The sequence below is a fragment of the Papio anubis genome, chromosome 4, assembly GCF_008728515.1.
Source record: "Papio anubis isolate 15944 chromosome 4, Panubis1.0, whole genome shotgun sequence".
Taxonomy (NCBI): domain Eukaryota; kingdom Metazoa; phylum Chordata; class Mammalia; order Primates; family Cercopithecidae; genus Papio; species Papio anubis.
In genome coordinates this window covers 36,139,894-36,161,993 of record NC_044979.1, presented here as the reverse complement: position 1 = coordinate 36,161,993, position 22,100 = coordinate 36,139,894, and the positions used below count along the sequence as shown (strand labels likewise).

The 22,100-nt window shown below is 34.7% G+C and overlaps 1 protein-coding gene across 16 annotated transcripts in view; it reads right to left on the bottom strand.

Moving 5' to 3' along the window:
- CADPS2 (calcium dependent secretion activator 2) overlaps nucleotides 1–22,100 on the bottom strand; it is a 439,469-nt gene that overhangs the window by 221,050 nt on the left and 196,319 nt on the right. The gene's annotated exons all lie outside the window — the stretch shown is intronic.

Sequence of the window (22,100 nt, the reverse complement as noted above, 5' to 3'; positions counted from 1 at the left end):
TAGTTGTTCCCACTAACTCTTAATTACCTACTTCTTAAAAAGAGAATGAGTAGAGTTCCTATACTAATATTATACTTACAGATAATAATTCTAAAACTGGCCTCAGTTGAGTCTCAGTCAGTTTTTTCTAATTGTACATGGAGGTAATGATTGGTTTCCTAATTGCTTCAAAGAATTGTCCAGAGGATCAAATGACTCAATATATGTATTATCCCTTGTAATAAGTATAAAGACACTACAGAGATATTTTTAAAAATACTGTTAGCAGGCTGGGCGCAGTGGCTCATGCCTGTAGTCTCAGCACTTTGGGAGGCTGAGGTGGGTGAATCACAAGGTCAGGAGTTCAAGACCAGCCTGGCCAACATAGTGAACCCCCATCTCTACTAAAAATACAAAAATTAGCTGGGCGTGGTAGCGGGTGCCTGTAATCCCAGCTGCTTGGGAGGCTGAGGCAGGAGAATCGCCTGAGTCTGGGAGGCAGAGGTTGCAGTGAGCCGAGATTGCACCATTGCACTCCAGCCTGGGTGACTAAGCAAGACTCCGTCTCAAAAAAAAAACAAACAAAAAGTACTGTTAGTATTTGACATCTAGGCTATGCCCCTGACATCATTGCAAAAAGTTAGATTTGGGAAATTCTATCGATTGGCTGATTTTTCTACATAATACAACAAATGATTTATCGCAAATTGTTCCTTTTTGAGGAGGAGATAAAAATGACCGTTCAACTAACTACTCTGATACTATGACTCATATGGACACAGTTGCACAATCATGGGCAAAAAAATTACCTTAAGTCTTCAGACTCATTTATTTATCTATTGCTAATGTAGGTAACTTTCCTAAGAAACACATTTTCCACAATATTCCAAACATATTGATAAGCTAATTGCTAACTCAATTTTTAAAGAGTCGGAAATAAAAAAAGTATTTCCAACTGTACATATTCTAATTCAAATGTTAATAAGCAACAAAATCTTACATGGAGAGCTTGTGAATATACAGACTGCCACCCCCTCCCCCACTCTCCCCTAACCCCACAACCTCCCAGAGTTCCAGATTGACAGATCAGGCCTGAGAATTTGCATGTTCAAGTTCTTAGGTGACGCTGACGCTGCTGGCCTGGTATCCAGCGTCCACACTTTTGAGAACTGCTGTTTTAATCTGTACCTATTCTGAAACTTAAACAAAAATGAATAAAAGCTAACCATCTCTGTATATTTAAAAAGTATTTTATCTAAAAGTATACAGTTATATTTCCCAAGAGTACAACAAACAATTTTAATGGAAATAAACCAAAATAACATTTTTCTTGTTTGCTTTTTAAATTTGATCATAGTGCCCCCAAGTGGATAAAAACATTACTTACAAAAAAGGAACACTAAACAATTTTCACTGGGATAGGGTTATGCGAATTTATCTTTTTATTTGTCAGAATGCCCAACCTAGTGCTTTGCCCATAACATATTCAGTAACAGGGTTAATAAATAAATTCCTCTCACTCCACCCCCATTTTGAGAAAGGCCTATCACTCTTGCCCTCTAGAGATGTGGGGCTAAGTAACCCCACATCTCTTTCAGCTCTTAAATTCCTACATATCTAATATGTAGGATACTGGTAGTTGTCTATTTGTTCCAGATGCTAGAGAAGTTCTTTGAAAGAAAATAAATTTTTCTTTCTAGATATAACCAATAGTATCTTTATTAATATGTAAAAATTATTGATAATAAAAAGCAGGGGTCAAAAAAACAGCCTGGAGCTTAAAGGCTTGATATTGACTAAATCTCTTTCTTAATAATTAATAATTGTCTTACCTGAATGTATATAACTCTCTACCTAGCTCCCTGCCACCAACTAGCATTTTTATACTCATTTCTTTATTTTGTCATTCTTTTAATTTCAGAAAATACTCTTATATTTTAAATGTACACCCATGGTCTTACATTTTGGTAACCACTCAAATCAACAAACTCACACTGCTTAACAGAAGGATAGAAATTCAAAGAGTAGAATCACACATTTTGGTGGCACCAAGCAGTGGCACTGGAAAATACTATAATGGGGCTAATGAATGCATTTACCTTTTTGCGTTTCCCTTAGCTTCCTTAAGCACATGTATTTCTCATATGAAACATCCAGAAAAGTCTCATGTTATTTTATGCCCATTAACAAATTGCTAACATGTCATGTTAATAAAAAAAGCAATTGACCTAAGTAGAAGAGCTAATTACATGGAGTAAGATAATTAAACGATTCTCAATATGTAATCAAAAATTATGGCTGGAAGTGTTTCACAATGTTGTCTTTTTGTTTTCAAGTATCTGTCTATCTGCAAAATTCTAATCAGTGTATCCATATGTATAAAAGACAGATCCAGTGCAGATGTTAATTTGTTGCATGATAGAAATCAGGTGTTCAATTACAAATAATGGGGTGTATGAGAGAACGTCCAAGATTTCCATTTAGCCGAACACATGCATCTCTGCTGGCAAATGATTGCAAAGCATTCATATTGGAATTAGCTACTAACATGCACCCGAGGCACATCACATTCAACTCCTTTATTATACTCATTATATAATATTCACATCTCCAGCTCTGTATATTACCTAATTTGCCAGTGATTTAGAAGTTTGAACATTCGCTGATCTGAATTCTATTTATTGTACCTGAATTCTTTTAAAAGGATGATTTTGATTTTTATCTAAACTCTAGAGGACTTTAACACGAGGGATTTTGTTACCTAATCTTACATTTAAACAATCATAATCATTTGCTTTTGTAGTAAGGTAAATTCCTTGAACTGCTATAATCAGTTCAAAATAGGCTAACCTTTTAACATACCAAGTCTATTTCAACAACGCCTCCCAACATAGTCTCTAAGTGATATTTCAGCAAAGTAACTAAACAGAGGAGAGCAAATACATTTACTAGGCTAAAAGATATTATGCAGATTTGTTTTTCCTATAATTCACTACAAAGTCACAGGCTTAAGACATAGTTATAAACTGAGATATTCACCATGCCAAACTTACAAACTGATACAATTCTGAGATGAGAAATAAATGTCAGACTGATGATGAATTTTATGTCCTAAATCAAAACCCTAATATTTAGAGTTTGCAAATTATTGAGTACATAATAGGCCAGGCCTCAGATAGCCACAGAAAAGATAATAGATTTGATTTGATGGCCGATTAGCAGCAATGTACATCAATGGAAATGTCATTATTCTTTTTTTTTTTTTTTTTTTTTTGAGACGGAGTCTCGCTCTGTCGCCCAGGCTGGACTGCAATGGCCAGATCTCAGCTCATTGCAAGCTCCGCCTCCCGGGTTTACACCATTCTCCTGCCTCAGCCTCCCGAGTAGCTGGGACTACAGGCGCCAGCCACCTCGCCTGGCTAGATTTTTGTATTTTTTTAGTAGAGACGGAGTTTCACTGTGTTCGCCAGGATGGTCTCGATCTCCTGACCTCGTGATCCACCCGTCTCAGCCTCCCAAAGTGCTGGGATTACAGGCTTGAGCCACCGCGCCCGGCCATCATTATTCTTAATAAATGACATGAAGAAAGATTTAAACAAGAAAAAGTACATTTTTTATTCCTTTCATTCTCTTATTTCAGTGAAATCAATTTCAAAATATGTGACTCTCCAAGGTTCCTTAGCCGTTAAGAAAAGAAATAAATACTGTGTCTGAGTATGTGGCAATTAGCAGAGCCTCTAAATTATTCAAAAGTAGTAATGCAGAGGGATGTTTCTATAAACCAAAAAATAAAAAATGGTGACCTCATGGACCAAATCTGGCTTGCCAATGTGCTTTGAAAGCTGAGCATTTAAAAATATATTTTGAAATCCCTTTTGCAGGACATGATCTTTTGATTCCTATAATCCTGATACTTCCAGTCCTCATTACTTATAACCTAATCACTTCACACAAGTATTTGGGTTACCTGGCCTCTGGTAGTACTTGAGTATCATGAACTGACAGTGATCACTTAAGGAGAAAAGTATTTTGTATTAGTAGGTGGTGCTGCCTAGCAGTTTAGAGAACAAGCTCTGGAATCAGACAAATGAGTTCAAATCATGGTCACGTATTAGCTAAATGACTTTGGGCAAATTTCTTAACCTCCTTATGCCTCAGTGATCTTGTAAACTGGCTTCATCATACCTGTCACATAGTGTTGTAAGAACTAAATAAGAATGTTATTTAATGTGATCGATTCTTCAGATGCACTTAGTCTACTATATTTGGATGTCAGAGATGTAAGAAGTCATATGTTTGGATCAGCTTGCTAATTAGAGTAATAGCTGAGTACTCTAAAAAGGTAACAGTATACCAGATAATAAATATGTTTTATTTTAAAAAAGTCTGTTAAAGAACCTTTCCAGTATGTTTACAAGACTTTTACAGAAAAGTCATAATTATCAGAATTATCCTATTGATATTGACCACACATTCCTGTAAGAACTAGTAGAGAATATTGCTGTATCATTGATGAAAACACATATATATTTGAATTGTTGATAATAACTTCATGACAAATAGATCTTTTTTTAAAGGCTAATGGCAAGAGTTGTAGACTGATGGATGATACACTGAGCCCCACATCAGTGAAAGTGACTCATGTCTCTTGGGACCTTTTAAAACTTTTACAAAAATTCCACCGCAAGTCTTACTCCCACGTTTTCCAATAATACTTTATCAAGCATTTGATAAAGTGAGGATAAAGAAGGACAACAAGACCTTACAGGAAACCCTAGACTATTAGCACCAGATCTACCCAACTGAACTAAGTGGCTGCTGTGAGACAGTCCTAAACTAGATCTGCCTACTGGGAACAGAGACAGAACCTGTGGCATGACAAGGCATCCTCATAGCAATTGCCTTTTGTAATTGGGTTTCTCCAAACCTAAATTTTATAATGTAAATTTATCTCCACAGAATGAAGCAAAACAAAGCAATATTAGACAAATGATATCCTTTTGCTTTTAAGAAAAATGAATAGTTGTAGAATAGTTATAAATTATAGTTGCTAAGTAAATAACAGACTAGAAAAATAGAGGTATTTAAGATTATTTATTAGGGACTTGTTCATTGTAAAACAGTGTGCTAGGAATTAAAATGAGGACTTAAAGATGAAAATGACACAAATCATTGCCACAGGACACTTACGAGTAAGAGAGCTAAGAAAGATATCTTCAGATATAATTAAAAATATATAGTACAAAGTGCTACAGGATTCTGAAGATGAAAATACGTTTTGTATCAATTGAGCCCACAAAAGATCAAGGTTACTTCCTACTTTGAGTAGAAATCACATCTGTGAGGATCAATAAGATGAAAAAGAACCAAACCCATTGCATTTCTAAACTAGAAGGTTAACGCTTAATGGGGGGAGAAAAAATAAGCACACAATCCGGCGAGACACCATTGACTGATGAGGGTCAGTAACCAGAGTCTGAAATTTCTACACAGGTGGGTCTTATGGAAAACAGTATTTTTATATGAATGAGATGTCAGGGGAAAAGAAGGACCTAGAGGATTCTTTAAGCAGTTGAACTTGCATAGTACTTTAAGATTCAGAAAACCTCAACTCTCACATCAGAGGTCTCGAAGGGTGCTAATGAAGATTAAGGGAAAGGGGGCCTAAGCTCTCAAGCTACCTTGGTCAGACTTGGTCACCACTGGTCAAAACAATTCATTGATGAGAGTAATGAAAAGCCTGAATGAATGAGATTAAGGGAAGCTGATATCTGAAAATACCATGTTTTCACTTATAAACGGGAGATAAATGATGAGAATACATGGGCACATAGAGGCGAACAACACATACTAGGGCTTTTCTGAGGGTGGAGAATGGGAGGAGGGAAGAAAATCAGGAAAAACAACTAGTTATTAGGCTTAATATCTAGATGATAAAATAATCTGTACAACAAACCTCCATGACAAAAATTTTACCTATGTAACAAACCTACACTTGTACTCTAATCTTAAAAGTTAAAAAAAAAAAAAAAGACTTTCAAGAAGCCATATATACAACTATTTATCAAAGAAGTATACTTACAACTATCTGTCCTAGGTTGTTTAGACAAGTATCTATGAATGGTAATACAAGCAAAAATTAAAAAAAAAAAAAAAGATTATGCTCCACAGAATACAGAAGCACCACATAACAGAGGAAAAATTCTAAAAGAAAATTATAAAGTGTAATGCTATGTTGAAGAAGAAAGATTCTTTCTTATGTTAATAGAGAATGAAATTAAAGATAAAACTAGGTTAAAATTTTACACAAAAAACTCAATATAAGCAGAAAAAACGCTCTTTTGAGGTGAAACAACTGCAAAAGAATTGGGGGAAAAAACCGTTTACTTGAGTAATAAAATAAAACAAAAACAAAAATTTCATATTTAAAACTCAAGGCTATTGGGATATAAGAAATACAGGGAAAAATAAGCTGAATTATTCAACCAAAGGATTTGGAAAAAACACAACCCAACAATCCTAGGGAAACAGAAGAAAAGAAATAATGAAGATTTGGGAGGAAATCAATGGAACTAAGATTTTTTAAGAGAGATGAAATTAATACACATGTATTGGTGCTTGAAAAGATAAGTATTGGAGACAAACTTCTGCAGGAATAATAGAAATTAAACAGAATATTTGAAGTGAGAAAAATGAAATAAAAAAGAATTTATAAAAGGATAGATAAAACACATCAGAGGATTTTAAATATTAAAATATTAATAGCTAAATCTAAGAATAATCTGGAAAAAAAATGATACTTTCCAAAGGAAAAACTGATGTAAAATGCAAAAATGTAGACCGACCAAGAATTACTAAAAAACTTGAAATAGCCACCAAAGGTATTCAAAAATACTTCCCCTTACCTCCAACCCAAGTTTCCAATCTAGACATTATTAAAAATACGTTTCTAACAAACTCCCAATGACTGAAAAATCCCGCTTATACAAAAGTTTCAGTAAAAAAAGAAAAAAAAAGAGAAACAAAGGGAAAAAGAGAATGCGAAAAAATTACTGTCCAACTGATTTAAAGAGGTTAATATGCCTTTGATTCCTAGACTGATAATCCTTTCAGAACAGTGAAGAAAAAAAATTATATACCAATGTAACTTATAAGCTGAGATGTGAAATTTGGCAGTGGGGGTGAATATAAACACAAAAGAGGCAGCTTAACTAGCCTTTTTTTTTTTTTTTTTTTTTTAAAAAAAATAAAATAAAAAAAAGAACATTTACCTTAATTCATTAGCAGTCAGATAAACTGAAGGGTATTATTTAAATTTTATTTAATTTTAAAAAATTCTCATAACATTTAAATAAAAAACTGTTTTCCATGAATGTAAGGATAGTTTAACATAAAAAAAAATCCCCACCAATATAAATTACTCTACTGATAGTTCAAGGAGAAAAATATCATTGCTTCCCCTTATCAGAAAAACAACAATTAGAAAGGTCAGTAAAACCTATTTTGGGTAAGGAGATAGGAAAGTAGCACTGTAAGTAGGAACAGATAATCTGGAAAGCAATCTTGAAATACTTGGTGAAATTAAGAATCTGTATGCCTCATTCCTGGCTATACATAGTGGAGAAATTCTTACCACAGGACCGTGAGTGGACATGATCAAGGACAACTACTGGAACACTATTTATAATGATGGGAGTTGGAGACAATTCAGGTGTTTATCATTAGAGGATCAAATAGGTAAAATGTAGTAGACACTGTGGTATGCCAGGTAGTAAAAGAAGCAGTGACCTAAAGGAATATATAACAATGAACATTGGTCTTAAATATTGGATGTTTAATGAAAAAAAAATCTATAGCACAAAACATCTACATTTAACACACACACACACACACACACACAAAACACACTACACATTTTACAGGGATAAACAACATCCATGGCTATATTAACCAATATAGAGTGGATACTGCTATGGTTTGAATATGTCTCCCAAAGTTCATGTGTCAGACACTTAAAACCCAAATGCAACAGTGTTGAGAAGTAGGACCTTTAAGATCACGAAGGACTCCGCCCTCACAAATGGATTAATGCCATTATTATGGCAGTGAGATCCTGATGAAATGATGAATTCAGTCCTCCTCTCTCTTTGACCCATGTGATGCCTTTTACCATATTTTAATACAGCAAGAAGGCCTTCCCCAGATGCTGGCCCCTTAATCTTGGACTTCCCAGCTTGTAAAACTGTGAGCCAAATAAATTTCTGTTCATTATAAACTGCCCAGTCTGTGGTATTCCATTAGAGCAACACAAAATGGACTAAGACAGATACCTATGTGGGCAGGAGCAAAATAAGAGATGGGATCAGAAATGAAATATTTAAGTAAAACAAAAAAGGGGCTGGTGACGATGAGTCATTAAAAGAGAAATATCAGTATTCAATGCTCTGCGCTCCAAATCCCCAAAAAACAAAAAGGCAAGCAAGTTAAATCCATCAACAGCCTTTGTAACAAATGTAATTGTATACCAGTTATACAGGGAAAAAAGTGAGTATTTAAAGTGTTGTAAACATAAACCTTATAATTATTAAGCCAAGTATAAGGCATGACTTTAATTTTATGCAATAACCATACGAAGAAAAACATTTTTTCATCCTTTTCATTTTCCTAATGTGTCCTTAATCTTCATAAAACTTCAACTGATGATTTTAGGTAACCGCATGTTCAAAATGTTTCAAGTCACATTTTATATTTAATGTATTTACTTTTTTGTGTTAAGTTTACTGTTTCAGCTCAAGTACATGTCTTTTTCAGTTAATTTATTTTAGCTGAGTATTTGAGATTTAGTCTAGAATTTTAAAAGTCCACTGAATCATGACTACATTTACAAGTTTCCATGTGGTATCAACAGAATTTATAATTCATATATGACATTATACTCATGTTGGCATCATTTACAAAAGATTTTCCCTTTTACTGTAATGAATGCTAAAACTAAAAAATTTAAAAACCCAATGCCCCAGAAACATGAAAGCAATTTAGGACTTTAACTATTATAGTAATTTAAAAGGAATACTAAGTTTTAAAATACTGTGAATTCCAGTTTTCAGTTGAATAATCCAATAAAAAATTAAATTGTATCAAATTAAAGAAACATTTAAAGTTTTATGATTGTTAACCTTTCTTAACCATAGATAATTTTAACAAAGTGTGTTGTGGGTATGCTCCTAAATTTGAAACTAAATTTATATCTCGGCTCTTATAAATATTCAAACTAATTATTTCAGAATGAATGTAGAATGACACTTTAATTAGTAATGTATCTCCTGGCAATTAAAATTCTCTTGCTTCTCTCAGCAATTAAAACGGCAAGGCATATTATTAAGGTCCCACAATCCTTCATACCTCTTCCTGACAATTACCATGGGAAACATTAAAGACAAGATTGTAGTTACAATCCATTCACTGAATATTTGGTAGCAGGATAAACACTTTCTCCTTTCTTCTCCTTGTCTAGTAATTTTTCATTTCACTCATAATATCTATGAATCATTAACGCAATTTGTGCTCTGTATCACAAAGTTCCATTTTTCATTTTATATGACTTATAAAAACCAATTGGTTTTATAGAAATGTAAGTTATAGCAATGATTTTAATTAAGAAATCATTTTAACCCATTAATTCATTATATAACTTTTACAGTCCAAACACTATAAATACATAGAGAGTACTTAATGCTGGCAGAAAATGTCAGTGCTGGAAGTAGAACATGTCTAAAATTACTGTAAATTGAGTATGTTAATATAACAAAGATACACACACACAGAAACAAAAATATGTGCACCAAATAGTTGATCCTGTGGTTCAGAATGAAACAGAAAAAGCAGTACTTTTAACTTTCATATACCTAAGAATATTTTTGAAAGTGGTATTATGAGATTTTTTTTTTTTTTTTTGAGATGGAGTTTCACTCTGTTGCCCAGGCTGGAGTGCAATGGTGTGATCTCGGCTCACTGCAACCTCCACCTCCTGGGTTCAAGTGATTTTCCTGCCTTAGCCTCCCTAGTAGCTAGGATTACAGGTGCCCACCACCACAACCAGCTATCTTTTTTTGTATTTTTAGCAGAGATGGGGTTTCACCATGTTGGTCAGGATGGTCTTGAACTCCTGGCCTCATGTGATCCACCCGCCTCGGCCTCCCAAAGTGCTGGGATTACAGGCATGTGCCATCGTGCCCAGCCAATTTTTGTTCTTTTCAAACACTTTTCTTATAATTCCATTTTTCTATAATGAATATATATATATATATATGAGACTATTGCAACAGAAGAATATCTCAAGGTTACACATGGAAAATATCATATGTGTAATAATATAGTAGCATAAAATCAAATCTTGTCATTTATTTGTAAATCATAAATTATCTATTGTGTAATGATAACAGCTAAAATGGACTGTTAACAATGTGCCAGGCAATGTTTTAGTCACTTTAGTGATATTAGTTCATTTAATCCTTACAGCATCCTTTTGAAATCGGTGATTGTCATATTCAATTTTACAGAGAAAGAAGGGAGGCTCAAGGAGGTTAAGTAACTTGCCTTAAGATCACACAGTGATGAGGCTATAATTGGCATGCTGGCTGAAGACTCTAGGTACTACAATTAAGCTGTCCTACTATGGTATTACACTGTTCTTTAGTAAATTTTAATTATGTATTGACATTTCATTATTCATATGTATTACTACAAACACACTTAACACTCTCATTCTCTCAGATACAATAGTTAAGTCAAATGGCTAAATATTTGGGTAAACAACACATGGTTTTCTATAACTAAGTGCAAGTTTGGGAAGTTATTAGCAGATGCTATCAAACGTTCATAACTTTCATTTTAAGGTCAAGGGAAAAGCTAAACAAATGGGAACTTGTCTTTCTATAAATAAAACATGCATATTTGTGTCCAGTGGACAAATAGATATTGTGGAGGATAACTTTATATTCTTTGCAGTATTTTCAACTGTAACATTACTTTCCTGTTTTATTGTAGCTGTCTGATTCATTTTAATGTTTTACACATTTCACGTTCAATCCTCATTCACTTTATTCAGTATTTTTTTCTGCCCTGTTCATCATAGTCTACATCGATCTAGAATCTTTCTGATCACTCGGGTTTTATCATCTTCCCTTCCACAGTTTTTCACATTTCATAAGAGGAGTTAAGCCCTTTCTATTCTTAAATATGTTCCATATTTGTTTAATAAATATCCATAAACACATATAATTCTCACAACCACTACCAACAAAGACAGTATCTTTCAGCTACTGTTTTCAAATAATCATTTTATACTTGCTCTTTCCCTGACTAGAGTCACCAATGGAAATTCCATCCAAATGACTTGGGACAACACTATCATGTATAGGTATATTAACACTTAAAGAAGAATAAAGTAAGCTATTTTTTTAATATTCTGTGAATTCTGGTATAAGGATATTTTGATCGTGTATAGGTATATTAACACTCAGGGAAGAATAAAGTTAGTTAATTTTTTTAACATTCTGTGAATTCTGGTATAAGGATATTTTGGAAACAGCTTCAAGCTACCAGTTAAAATAGATTCTGTGAACCGCTTATTTGTGGTATCTTTCCAAATGGATGTCAAAGTCATGGAAGAAGCAATTAATATCTAACAGTATACTACACTTTTTACATATGATTTATGCTATGTTTTGCCAGCTTAAACTGTTTTCAATTTTACAGTTTTTAAAATTTTCTAGTCTATGCTATTTGGTTAACAGCTGTTCCATTTCAGTGGGGCAAGTAATTAGCTCTACGGTATCTAATGCATTACTGTTGATGATTTTTTAAGTATTACTATTATTACAGCAAATTTCACTCATTCACTCACTTGAGTCTGACACAGTCTCAATAAATTTACTCATTTATTGAGTCTGACACATCAATAAACATGTGTTGAATAACTGATTTGATGAAACCAAGCATGCATTCAGTGCTTGGTCAAATAATCGTGAACAATAAGGTCCAGCCCACAAGGAGGTGATCTGAGCTGGTGAGACAAATAGGAAGGTGGATGTTATAATTTTATAGTAGAGAGTATTCAAGGTTATCTGGGAGCACAATTTGGGGTTCCCAAGTCAGTCTGTGATGGAAAAATGAAAAATATCAAGGGAATTTTCATATTGTCTCTTAATCTGAAATTAAATCAACCAATTATCAGACAATAATGTGTATCCACTATGTTCTGAAGCATGTGGACTAACCAATGAAGAGTCAGGATCTCTGCCTTCAAGAGACAATAATATAACTATAGATATAAACAAAATCATGTGAAAAGTATCCAAAGAAGGTAGTAGATGGTAAAAGCCAAAAAAGAGAAGAACAGAAAGATCTTATACTTGCTGGAAGAAATGTATACTGGTAGAATTATTAGGTAAAACTTGAAAAAGTTTAGTATTATCTTGTAAAGATAAATATTCACATTCTTACTAGCTCAGCAGTTCCACTCCTAGGTATCCACTCAAGAGAAACTATGCATATATATACCAGAAGACATGTACAAGAATGTTCACAGTACCACTATATGAAATAGCAAGAATCTGGAATGACTCAAATGTCCATTTTGATGAAACGGATAAAGTACAGTATGTTTGTAGCAAGGCATATTATACAGGAAAGATTATATAAACAAATAAATGTATAGATCAATGTGACATACATCATGGGGTAAGGGTTATGATTCATCCAGCTTTGTGCATTTGATGTATAATAGAAAAAAAAGTGAATAGGATTTTGTAGCAAGACAAGAGTGCACAGAATCTAACCTTTGCTGTATAACATACTGCCCTAAAACCTCGTGACTTAAAACAACAACCATTTATTATTTCTTATGAGCCTATAGTTTATTAAGCAGTTCTATTGATCTGAGCTGGGTGGGCCATGACCAACTCATGGGTCTGTGGTCAGTTTCACGTTGGCTAGCTGGCTTTGTTCATTTCAGCTGGGCTCATTCATATGCCTGAAACCCAGGTCAGCACAACTAGGCTGATTTAGTTCTGCTTTACCAGTGGGCTAGCCCATGTGTGTCCTCATGGTGAAGGAAGCAAGCAAGAAAGGAAGTGAAAATGTACATGTGCTTTTTCAAGTGTATGCTTATATCAAATCTGCTTCTGTCCCAGGGGCCAAAGCAAGCCACATGGCCAAACCCAAAGTTGGAGGGGACAAGAAAGATTTAGGGCACAAGGTATGAATTTAGGAAGCCTGTTTATTGGTTCTATTTATGTGATCAACCTACCACATGTACAAATAACTTTGTAATTCACTCATCTCCCCCTTTAATACAGCAAAGGGCAAGTCTGGCTGACTTAATCAAAAGTTTTACTAAGTAAGGTCCTAGACAGCCAGAAAAAAAGGGAGAAAGTCCATTCTTCTGGGGCCTGTGGGCTGTGGTAAAAAGTAAAGAGATGGAGTAGGGAACACAGGTGGTTGAGAGTGCCTTGGGCAGAAGGGCTTCTGCCCCACCTCCCATTCCAGATTCTCTTGTGCAGCTTGTAAGGTAACAAATGTGGAGTAATCTTGATGAGGCAGAGGGAGGGCTAGCATCTCTTTAGATTGTCTTGGTATAAAAAAGACTCAATAGTTCTCTCAAAATCAAGGGAGTAGGGACAAGATGGCTTGCAGTTAGCGGAGAGTCTGCTTCTGAGGAAATATCACTTCTAGAGAAAAAACACTGCCTCTCTTGGCACATACGTATGAGAAAATGTGTAACCTGGTACCAGAGTGGTAGGATTTGGTAAAAGAGTGAAAGAAATAGATTTAAGCAAATAAAAGCATGTTCAGGGTACATGAACTGATCCACTTGGCAAAGTTGGGAGTCTGTGTTGGGTATAAAATCTAGATGAACCAAATTTTTGAAGAATCTGAATGCTAGCTTAAATGATTTGCATCTAATCCCACAGGCACTTGGGAAGCAATTGAATTTTTTTTTTTTAAGTAGAGATATAATTGTATTCCTGAATCCCTAAATGGTTAGGAAAACAGGAACGTCAGTAGAAAAGTCCTTGAACAGGTTTTGTTAGTTAGGATAGAGACTGAATTAGGGTTGGCAGAAGGAATAAAAAGGGATTTAGTTGTGGGAAACACTATAGAGAGAGATGGAGATTAACTAATGTCAGCGAGGAAGAAGTCGTAAATTGAAGATAAACCTAAAGATCAATCGAAATGGCAGAAAAGATGAGGCTGCCAATTTCACAAAGGTGGAAGTAGGTGGTATTCAACTTTTCTTTGATTGACCTTTGGACTACTGTTATATCCTTCTAATCCACTGTCAAAAACATGTTTTAAAATGTGTTTTAGAAGTATTAATATTGATATGTAAAATAACCAGAGGCATTAAAAATACATTTGTATTTTTTAAAGTAACAAACCATTTTTAAAATCATGATAATAAGATGTGCTTTTCGTTTCTGATTTAATTACTAATGTACTAACCTTAAGGATATAAATGAATGCAGGATGAATAATTACAAATGTAATGTTTGTAAACTCTTTCCTCTGTTCATGTTATCGACATTGGTATTAATGTTAAAATTGTGGTGATGTTTCTTTTTATAATCTGAACACACATCTATCATGCTAAAGCAAATTTATTGTATAATCTTCCCCAGTACTGTTTACTTATGATTTTCAGGTGCTTCAGATAGTCTACATAGGAGGCTGTGGCCATGATATTATACCCTATTAACAATGCCCCATTCAAGTAAGTGCTAGTGATGATTACATAGAGAGGAGTAGGAATATTCTTTAGGACCCTTATATCCGTATGCTAACATCTATGGAAAGAATGCCAAAATTAAACACACTAACAGACAAGCTTGGACTACTTTTGAAGAGATTCCTTTTCGTCATTCCTGTATTTTTAGGCCCCGTCCTATCCTTTACTATGTTCCATAAACACTCATTTTCTCCTCTTTAGACCTCTGCTGATCTTCCCTAAGCTTTTTCCTTCCTTTTTTTCAGGGACTTTCAAGTACGTCCAGCTTTGCTGCCATATGCTGTACTTTTGTTGCTATTGCCCTTCACTACTGCCACGTATCTTCCTGCTTTCTAGTTTATGTAACCTTCTGCTCCTAAGTTTTGTCCTAATTTTGGTCCACTGCCATGCTCTGACTCTGAAATATTTGCAAGTCTTGGTACTGTCAGCCCATGCTTTTACTTGCTTAGTCCATTCATCTCTGTATACAGTCTAGGACTCCTCCTGCCTGTCTAATCATTAAAACACTGGTTCCTTGTATATTTCTCCTCATTCTTCTTTGTCAGCTGTTGGGGAAAATATTTTCATGAATTATTTTTGAGCCGATCTAAATGGAAAAAAAGTGTACACCAAATAGAATTGACAGAATAAATACTGAAATAAATATAGCATGACTATTCAAATTCAAGGATCACTGTAGCAGAAAGAAAGCAAATGACTTTTATTGAGTGCACAAAGATAGTGTGAACAAAGCTCAAATCTAGGGTGTTATTTTTTGCCTTTAATTTTGGTAAGTATTGGTTACATATACATCATTCTTACAAATTAAAACAAATTAACCCTGGGGTATACTCCACCCATAAGAAGTGTTGCTAAAACTTCCTCCTACAGTTCAACCACAGGGATGGTCTAAGAATAACTGTTGACAGGCAACAAGTCTCCCTACAGAGAGTAATTAATTTCAATTTAAAGTTTTGGGGAAATGATATATTTCTTTATAATACAGTCTTTAGATTTATAGTCAAATTTAAATTTGTAAATAAGGGAGACTTCCTGTAATTCTTCTGGGGCAATAATGCTTTGAAACACACTCCAACAAATCCGCCTTACAGTGGTGCCGATTAATTTGAAGTTATTATCCAAACAATCAGTCCAACACTTACAACTGTGAGCATAATTTCTGCATTCTGTTCTTTTCTAAAAAAAGTTCATCAATTCATCAAATATTTGTTTAGCTTCTACTAAGTATTAGGCAATGTTCTAAAAATTGGGTTTAAAAATAGCAAGTAAGACAAAGTTCCTACCCTATGGGAATCAAATTTAGTTGGGAAGCTACTCAATAGCAAATTACACCATGGCAGTAACATTCTAGTTGAGGATACAGTTAATAAACAATAAATATAACACAGATAATGATAAGAGCTTAAAAAAAAAAAAAAAGAAGCCAGTTAAAAGTAGAATCGGAAGCAGAGAGAGAAGGGTTCTTTGTTGGGTAAACAGGATGGGCTGCTGTAGAGACAGCATCTGATAAGAGACAGAAAAAAGAGAGGAGGTGAGTACCATGAGCATTTCTAGAGTAGAGCTGGCAATGGCAAAGGTCTTTAGAACCCTAATCTCAATGACACTAGCCTCTCTCACTGATTATTTTCACAAAACATTTAATTAGGCTAATTATACAATCACATGAATGTCTTGGGTGTGATGGTAACTACAAAACAAAAATCATGTAGACAGTAAGTATTGAGTCAGCTGTTTAGGTTTATCAATCCCTCTTCAAATAAAGCAATTTAGCTAGGTGTGGTGGCTCACACTTGTAATCTCAGCACTTTGGAAGACTGAGGAAGGAGGATCACCTGAGTCTAGGAGTTCAAGAACAGCCTGGGCAATATAGGGAGACCCCATCTCTACAAAAAGTTTTTTAAAGAAGCTAGTTAGGTATGGTGGCACACACCTGTGGTCCCAGCTACTCAGCAGGCTGAGGTGGGAGGGTCACTTGAGCCCAGGAGATGGAGGCTGCAGTGAGCTCTGTTCACGCCACTGTACTACAGCCTGGAAGACAGAATAAGACCCTGTCTAAAAATTATTTTTAAATTAAAATAAAAATGAATCACATACAAAACTACAATTAAAAATAAAAATAACTGAGATGAAATTAAAACTAACTCACCTGGTATGTAAGTCTAATGAGATCAACAATGTATCATAAAACTTGACAAATTTTAATACCACAACTAGCAAGATTTGATAGACTGGTAGAGCTATATGGATCAAATCAACTTGTTTAATGATTTAAGCAAGAAAATTAAAAGTTAAACTAGCAAATTGTAGTAAAACATACAATGAGCACCACCAGTTATTTAAAATATGCACTGAAAATATCTGTAATTTAAAAAGTGTTACACAACATTAGACTGAATTAAAGGGAAAGTGCTTTCTTATTCCTCTCACTTGCCATGAAATAATCTCCAGGTGTTCTCTATTTTTAGAATCTGAGCTCATTTCTTAGATAAATCATTCAAGTCAGTTGCTCAGACATGGTTCAAAGCCCTTATGTAATATTTTCATTTTTCTCCCTTGGACATAGGGAGGAGACAAAATAAAGTTAGCAGAAAAATAAACACACAAAGAGCAACAAACTACCTTATCTACATCCATAATAGCTGTCAAATAAAAATGTAAACTAAAGTCTAACAATTAAGCAAAGGGCCCTAATAGGGATATAACTTTTATACTCTCAAGGAATTAATGATGATTTGTACATTTCTATTTTTCTCATCTGTCTTTAAGCATTCTCTTTTGAATAAAGTCAAATGATGTGGTTAAAACTTGAAGAATGTTATTATAAGGCTGAGCACAGTGGCTCACACCTGTATTTCCAGCACTGTGGGAGTCCAAGGCAGGAGGATCACTTGAGTGCAGTAGTTTGAGACCAGCCTAGGCAACATAGCGAAACCCTGTCTCTAATAACAAAACAAAAAAATTAGCCAAGGGTGGTGGTGCACGCCTGTAGTCTCAGCTGGTTGGGAGACTGAGGTGGGAGGACTGCTTAAGCATGGGAGGTGGAGGCTGCAGTGAGCCAAGATGGTGCCACTGCATTCCAGCCTGGGCAACAGGGTGAGACCCTGTCCCAAAAAAAGAAAAAAAAAGATGATGATGATGATGATTACAGTTCAAGGGACTCAAGTAAGATTTCGGTGAAATCAGGATAAGCCAGGCTTGGCCAAGTTCAACCTGGGAATGCAAGTAGACCTACACATACATAGGTTCAGGTCAAGGTCAGATGTCCAAACATAGTTATTTTAGACAAGGACATAGAGGGAAGTCATTCTAAAAGGTACATTTAAAAATGAAATATCAATTTTCTTTGTGAAAGAACAGACTAGGCTTTGTTTAAAGCCTGGACCCTCTGAGCAAATACTACCTTGATGCAGCTAAGATTTTCCTCCCCTAAATTAGTTGGAGATCATAAACCTGGAATAATAAGCTAAATAATGGAACTTTACTAGAGTGCAGTCATTTCACTTTATGAGCAAATACAATGTCTGAATATTTAGCGTGTGAATGCAGTTTACATAGGCATGCTGCTCCAATTTCTGGATGCCCAGCTGGTGCTCTCTCTGGGAAATAGTGGGGCCACAATGCAGTCAGTGTGGGGCTTGTCTCGTTTTTCCTGCTGGAAGTTCAACTATTGTCTCTCCTTGCAACAAGAGATGAGCCCAATGCCTTTTCCATCTTTATGATGGAAATTAGAGAGTTTTATTTGTGACAATGTCAAAATATTTTAATCCATCCGTTCATTCAACAAATGTGTAAATAGCCAAGCATGACTCTACACAAAGAGAAATATGAGATTCATCTGAGAGTGGTTTTGCTAAAATTTTCTTACCAATTAGAAACTATGATAAAAGTCTTCTATAGTTACATAGTTATGAAACTCTATTTTTACTATAAAAGTAATTAGTTGCATGCAGACTTCTCATAGATCATGGTAATAATGCTTCCACATATTTGTGAGAGCCAATTTTCTCTTTTTCAGTTATAGATTTAATTGTCATAACCATCATTTATTAGTTCCATTTTATTTTACCCTTTTGGTTGAGAAAATAACCTTTGAATTAGGAAAATAATCTTATTTAATAAAAATAGGAATAGTTATTTGAGTTTTAAGTTAATACTGTTACTTAGCCACTAGGCTATGCTAAAGTATAACCCATTTGTTCAAGAACACTTCTATCTTCATGTTACACACACACACACACACAAACCAGGAAAATAAATTCAAAAGCTGGATGTGAACCATTTAACCATTCAAAACGTAGCTGGTAATTTGTTCAACAAATTTATCAAAGGGTTAGTTTCTATAATTAGTTTAGATGACATATTCCAAAAGAATAAATAAACTCGTTTTTGCTAAATATACGTCTTGTGGTAATGCTCAGTTTGGTTTTAAAAGGATGGAGTCATCGTTATGCTTAATTTTCATTTACATGTAGTTAGTCATACTCAAATAAACTATAATGTATAGTGGTAGACTGATTAGTTATCAGAAACATGAGCTTTAGATTGGATGCATTTTACCTTCTGGTTTAAAAAAACAATCATTTTAAAATGCAACACTGAGAACTAAACACCATTTATTTCATTTATTTTAGGCATTTTTTTTACATTAAAATTATGTTCTATTCCCAATAAACTGTGTTTAGAACCTTTAAGTTTCAATTTGTAAATAAGGCTTACTCTCATTTGTATTACTTTTCCCTTAATACCCTAGGGAGCACAATATTACATTTTCACCATCATTATTCACATTAATATCTATCTCTGATCATACACTGTGGGAGGCATTGAGAATTCAAATAGGTCTAAGAAACAGAGTACAGTTGAGAACACACAGACAAATATAAATAACATTGATAAAAATATTTTTAAGGGCTATAGATAAGTGATAAATGAATAAAACAGAGAATACATGTTACAATAGTTCACGCAAGAAAGATATATTTGATGTCCACATTATTAAAACAGAGAATAGGTTTTTACTACTGAAGTCCCAAAAGATTTCAAAGTCTAAAGTGCTCTGAAGATAAAAATCCATTATCCTCCAATTTATTTTTTAATCCACCTAACAACTCTATCTGTAACAAGAGTTTGCTGTATTTTAAAGATAAATTAATATTTTTAAAACTTGACTTGTCTCTTTTAAAATTATCCATCTGTTAATTATTGATTATAGGAGAAATGATCAACAAAACACGATCCAGGCTCAAAGCAAAATGCTATTAACCTACTATTCCTGTTACATTATTGCTTTGGTGTATGACGGAATACTTGGAAGAAAAAGATTAACTTTCTCTTCTTAAATGTAACTCAGTGCAGTGAAATCCATTTATGAAGTACTTCAGAAAAAGATGAATATAGCTATGCTATAGGTGAAATGTTCTCCAATATATGTTTACACATAGGTGTATTATTCAAAATGTGTAAAACTGTTACCACATGGGTACTGAGGAAACAGAACAGATGCTTAGGTTAAAGTACCTATAACTCCCTGTCCGTAGGGATCAATTATTATTATAGCAATGTTGAAAATGTTCAACTCTTCTAATATTAGTATTAAAATATTTTAATCAAATCACTATTTTAGAATATGACATTCTTAATTTTGCTACACAACATACTATGTTAGCATAACATCACAGATAATTTTCAGTTCTAACATTGCTTCAATGTGTATATCACAAACTGAAGAGATACCTAAATATCTAGAAATGCCTGTATCTCTTAGCAATGTTAGATAATAATTGATATGGTTGGGCTATGATGCATTTTTGGTCTGAGTCCTTCAGTGAGTTCCTGAGCTTTATGGATTAAATTAAGAGACTATGATATATCCTCTTTAGTCTTTTCCTTCACCTTTAGTCTTGGGCAGAAGTCAAATGCAGGGCCATTCTAGGGGTACTGATTCAAAGAGATGTGAAAAAAACAAACCCTACCTCCAAATCAAGCCTTGTAAGGGGTCTGGATTGTCTCACATATCCTGGTGTATGCTAAACCAAGGAACTGCCAGGTGAGAGCAAGGGTTTCTTCCCACTGGAGCTAAAGGTTACAGGACCTGCCCTATGCATGTTCAATCTTTGTTCTTGGGACAAGCTGAAGGTCCAGGGGTATTCACCACGGCATGGTACTGTGGACGGGTAAATTAGGGCCATCTTGACATTATGATAGGTTCCTGGTTTTTTTTTTTTTTTTTTTATTGTGCCATTCATCAAAAGAAAAAGGGACTGAGTAAAAAAGAGTGGAGAAACAACTGCAGTTCCTGGAACATACTGTGTTCTTTTATGTGTAACTCTACTAGTCTCTAAGCACTTTAGAGCACTAGCACTCTCTCTAGTCTCAAAGCACTCTGACAGTTTCACTGAACTTGTTATCATCAGCTAAAAGTCCTTCCAGGACTCCCTGCCTTTGTACATGCTGTCATGTTGCTAGAATGACATTTCTCCCACTGTCTACCTGATAAATTTATCCTTTAAGTTTTATCTCAAAAGTCAGGTGTCCTGTGAGACTTTCATTCACTGTACCTGGCAAAAATCAGGCATTATTTTTCCCAGGTTCCCATTTCTGTCTTACAGCACTTATCACTCACTATCATAATTATTTACATACAAGTCTGAATCCCTGACTAGCCAGTTCCTATAGGCCTGCAATAATATCATATTAAAGTGTGTCCTAGTTGGAAGACAGTAAGTGCTCAATACATGCCTGCTGCATAAATTACTGGTGAGCAGGTAGATGGATGCATGAATTAAATATTAAATCCCAGACACTCTATGTGCATTATAAGCTGAGTCATAGTTAGACTTGACTTTACATGACTACATTAAAGATGCATAACGTTGGTTGTCCGAATCATGGTTCACCTTCTAAGAGCCCACCCTCTCATGTACTTTTTCCCTTTGGTGAGGTCTGACACTGCACATGCTGCCTACTAAACCAAAAAGCAATACAGTCATTAGTTCCATCCCAACTGTAATGTATACCTTGGATTTCCCCCTGCCCAGAGCCTAACTTTGTTTCCCCTAATGGTCGTCCAAAGTATCTTCCTCATTTTTTGAATCATCAGTTCGCTCCACCCTGATGTTAGTGATTGGGCCCCAATGCCAGCAGACTCTGCTTGTTACAAGGATACACTTTTTAAGACCTCTGTGTTTGTTGCCAAACTCAGGGTAAGCTACTTCAACAACTACTTTCCTCCATAGTAAGAAAAATGGTCCCTTTTCTTTCCTAATGGTTAATACCCCTATGCTGGGATTTGGCCATAGTAAGTCCAAAGTGTTACTCTCCACAGTAAGAAAAA